Here is a 4790-nt window from a genome sequence, read left to right as displayed (position 1 = left end):
GCAAAGGAACCCCCTATATGAATTAGTTTTTCAAGTCTATTAAGAAATGATTAGGCAGAGTAAAGGAATTGCCAGTTAGTAAAATCTTGCTTTAGGAAACGTTAGAGGCTAACGGGTTTTTAAGTAGCGCAGAAGAGTGGGTATTCTGCAAGACATTAAAAGCTTCTGGTTCTCCCTTGAACCTATACTCTGTTTTTTTTTCATCTGTCCATCGGCCTGTGGTGTTTTCACATGGTAACACTGCTTCCCGGGCTTTAAATAGTTACGCTATGTGTAAATTTTAGGTAAATAAAAGGATATTTGGGTGTACGTTTGCAACTGAAAAGCGTTTTAAAAATTTACTGTATGCGAATTACACCGTTAATATTCGAAATAGGATATTGATATTATTGTTGAATGTAAGCTAAGCCCCGGACGCAGTGTTACCATACACAAACACCAGTGGGGCTGGACAGATGGAAAAAAAACCGAGTATAGTCGAAGAATTTAGACCTCATGCCTTGAATATTTTCAGGAAGATCTGTTTGTATCTGGTAAGCCTGTCGTTTTGATAATGTTGATATCAGTAGCTATTGGTTCACATGCTGCATCAATAAACCTTTTGCTATTTGACATCATATTAGTGCTATTTGACATCATATTAGTCAAAATATTGCTTGGGCAGACTTTGATCCAAAGGGTAGAGATTGATAATGTATATGGATTGGCGTACAAGACCCGTCCTATGTTTTATATGAGTAAATGATATGGAGTAAAGGCAAAGCTGAAATAACTCAATTCTCTGTTGGTGGCAAAACAGAACAACACTCCAGTATATGGCAGCATTCCCATCTACATCTCAACGTACACCAATTAAAACTAGTCATCACTGACTCCTACGTATAATTATGCAGAACAAAGGGTACCTTGGTCCATTGGAACAACATTCTGTTGTATTGTCGTCATATCTGACGGTATTTGTATGCTAGTCTATAACATTATATAGCGCTTCAGTATGCGTGATCGGTATGGCTTTGGCCTGCCACCTCGGTGGCCGCGAATTCGATTCTCGGGTATTCCATTGAGGTGTTAGAGATGTGTATTTCTGGTGATGGAAGTTCATTCTCGACGTGGTTCGGAAGTCACATAAAGCCGTTGGTCCCGTTGCTGAATAACCACTGGTCCCGTGCCACGTAAAAACACCATACAAACAATATAACATTATATCAACTATATTTCATTACAAACAGTCTAGCATTTTCTTATTGGAAGAATTATACAAATAATTTCCTGTGCATTTAAAGTATAGTTTTATATTTTAGATAGTTGAAGGCCAACAGAGCGAGAATCCAATACCGTTATTTAGAATCCCAGAAGGACAAGGAAGGTAGAAAGCAATAGACTGGTCCCTTTATTAGACGAAAGATTATGTTTATGGCTGTCTGTTTATTATTGGATGGTTAGGTTAGCTATTTAGGTAACATGTTTTCACACACTGTTATATTCCTAAATACTCAGGTGCACGCGCTCCTGCACTAAATTTAGTCCACTAAGATTTTGTGTAGTCTTTAAAATCTTCACTTGCATTCTATGTAGCACCAACAACTCATAATTAATCTAAAAAGATTCTGAAATATATATTACGTGTTTGCACCTACGACATGGGATGAGTTCCTCGACCCCAGGTCAAAGGGTCACCGTGCATAGAGGAATGACTTTCAGTCATTATATCATCATCATGAGCATCATACCTGATCTGTCAAGCGTCTTAAGACTTCTTTCGAATGCTGAGATGCCGGATGCTGCTATCAGCACTCGGAGAGGAATCGTCTAAATTTTACATCGTCCCAGGCGTGACCTTTTCCGAATGGGAGATTCTGATCAGACGGGAACAAACGGGCTGACCCGTTATGTTCACAATCGATAGGACTCTCTCGCTCTCTCTCTCTCTTTCTCTCGCTCTCTCTCTCTCTCTCTCTCGATGGAAAAGATTGTTTTTTTGAAGTTGAAAGACGCTCATCCGAAAATAGTAATATTGATATTGCACAATTTACAATAATTTAGGAAAGATATGGGCCTCGCGTTGAATGAATAATGAAAAATACGTCCTTTAACCTATTGCTGAATGCTACAAACCACTTATATGACTATACGCATGAAGTCAGTGTTAACTTTGATTGCATTGCAGTTTAAACCATTTCTGAGTAACTGAGTATAAACAAAATTTCAAAAGGCGTGAAAATTGCAATGTTGCCATATGAAACTATCTGAAATGAAAGATGTTACCCTTAAGGGAATTCCGTCGAGACATTGTCAACGAACTTGATGATGACTCAACTTCCTTTTCCAGACTGAGACAGGGCTACTGAATTTATGATGGGCGGGGACTCAGTGGAAGATGACGCCTGTCACGATGCATCCACTCATTTCCAAGCTTCTCAACAATATCATACATGGGATTAGTAGCCAGGATGGGGCTTCGATTCACCTCTTCAAAAAAAAAAAAAAAAAATAAATAAATAAAATAAAAGTAGAAAATTTAGTTCAAGCTGTTGAAACAATGGTTCTCCCTTCGTGTTTTTGACAATCTGAAGATGTTATCATGACAGAGGACTTAGAAAAGGGGCATACCTCTAATGGGGAGTGTTACACATCAGAAGTGCGACATTTGAAAAGAAAAAGGTGTTCATAAACGTGGACAATAGCCTTGTCCCAGTCACGAAATATTCAGTTATTTTAGATGACCTCTACTGTTGTAACACTTGACCCTTAAGCCTGGTTCACACTATGCCAGTAATTTAGTCAAGTGGCGAGTAGTTTAGTTACTACTTTCCTAATAAACTGACCAATTTCGTTCGCACAACCAGTCAAGTAGAGTACATTAGTGTGTAAGGCATCGCAAGATGAACAGGCAACGCAGCAAAGCTAAAAGGCTAATAAAAGATATTGCAATAGCTATTTGAGAGGAAGTGGAGGAAGAAATAAGTGTGTCAAAAAGAAAAAGATTATGGAACGAAAATGGATTCAGAGAAGAAATCAACTAGGAGCTACTAATTCACTTCTCAAGGAATTAGAAGTAGAAGATCCTAGAGAATACTACTCAACATTCAGAATGAGTCAAGAATGTTTTAACTTTCTGTTGATGAAAGTGCAATCACAAATTCAACGAAATGATACCCATTTAAGGAGTGCAGTTCCGGCAAAAACCAAATTACAGGCAGTTCTATATCTTCTTGCTACTGGATGTAGTTTAAGAACACACTCATCTATTTCGACTTGGGAAATAAACTATTTCAGAATTTTTGATAGAGGTTTGCGATTGTATCTACGAATCATTAAAGGAAATCATCAAGGTAAGGGTAAATAAATCATAAATATATGTCACAAATCATTTATTAATTAAACATTTGCTACATTTATGTTTAGTTATCATAATTAGCAATATTAAAGCTTCAGTAATTATGTCTGTCGATATTATAGTAGACTCCTGGCTACACGTATTATGTTCAACATGTACTTCAGATATAGTAGACTGGGGTGTATAGTGTCTTCCTTCCATTCAATCACCAGATGAAAGTGGTGTGATTGGTCTGCTAATTGTTTGGGGTTCATTTACGCTTAGCAGATGCTGACGTCGAACTCTATTTATGTAGAGTTGAATGTGCTCCTGGGCTTCGAGTGCCAATAGTGTTGGCAAAGATTTAAGTTGAAGCCCAATGTGTCTCCCGAAAACCTCGAACTCGTTTTCATCTGCCATAGCAGCTTCAGATATGTCTTTCTGTTGGGATACCATACTAGATAGCTGCATCACTTTCGTTTTTTTTTTCTAGCAGGTGTAGGTTTTGGGTCATGTACTAAACTACCCTGCACTACAGAGTCATTGTGTTCAGTTTCTGCAATATGTACGCCATCGTTGTTTATCTGGAAAAAAAGTATCTTAATAGGTATATATTTAAGTTAGGAGCCATTATAATATAAAGGGAGGGAATGTAAAGTGGTGGACATACTAATGGGATTAGTAACTACCGTTCACCACTATAATATATTAGTTTAAATTGAAACCACAATTAACTTTTTTATTTTTACTTTTTTCAGGGCCCTGGTACAACAGATTGGAAAATGATTGCAAATGGTTTCAGAAAGAATGGAATTTTCCTGGATGCTGTGGAGCAATAGATGGCAAGCATGTCATTATAAAAGCACCTCATGACTCAGGAAGTTTATACTACAATTACAAAGAATCAAACAGTGTTGTCTTAATGGCAGTTGTAGATCTAAATATTGCTTCAGTTTATATAGACATAGGTTGTAATGGTCGAGTTTCTGATGAGGAGGAGTTTTTCGTAACAGTAGTTTGTATCAATCTTTAGAGAATGGTATGCTACCAGAAGGTCATTTCCTAGTTGGCGACAATGCATTTCCCTTGAAAGAATACCTGTTAAAACCTTTCCCTGGAAGTAAATAAACATTAAAGCAAAAGATTTTTAATTATCGTTTGTCGCGGGCTTGGAAATAGTTGAAAACTCATTTGGTTATACTAGCCGCCAGATTCAGAATGTTTGAGAAACCAATGCCCTACAGTCCTAAGAAAGTGGTGAGCATCGTCAAGGCATGTTGCGCTTTACACAATTGGCTCAGACAAACAACATTACAGAACACGCAGTTTGTATATACAGCAGACAAAGAAAATCTCAATGAAGCAACTGTCATCCCCGGTAAATGGAGAAGAGGTGCCAGCACCTCAAGGATAGGAACCACTACAACAGTTTAAGCATCCGTTCTTCTGGGTCGGTCTACTGATCTTCGGGAAA

Source organism: Macrobrachium nipponense, chromosome 5, assembly GCF_015104395.2.
Source record: "Macrobrachium nipponense isolate FS-2020 chromosome 5, ASM1510439v2, whole genome shotgun sequence".
In the NCBI taxonomy this organism is placed as follows: Eukaryota; Metazoa; Arthropoda; class Malacostraca; order Decapoda; family Palaemonidae; genus Macrobrachium; species Macrobrachium nipponense.
Note: the sequence above shows the minus strand (reverse complement) of the source record.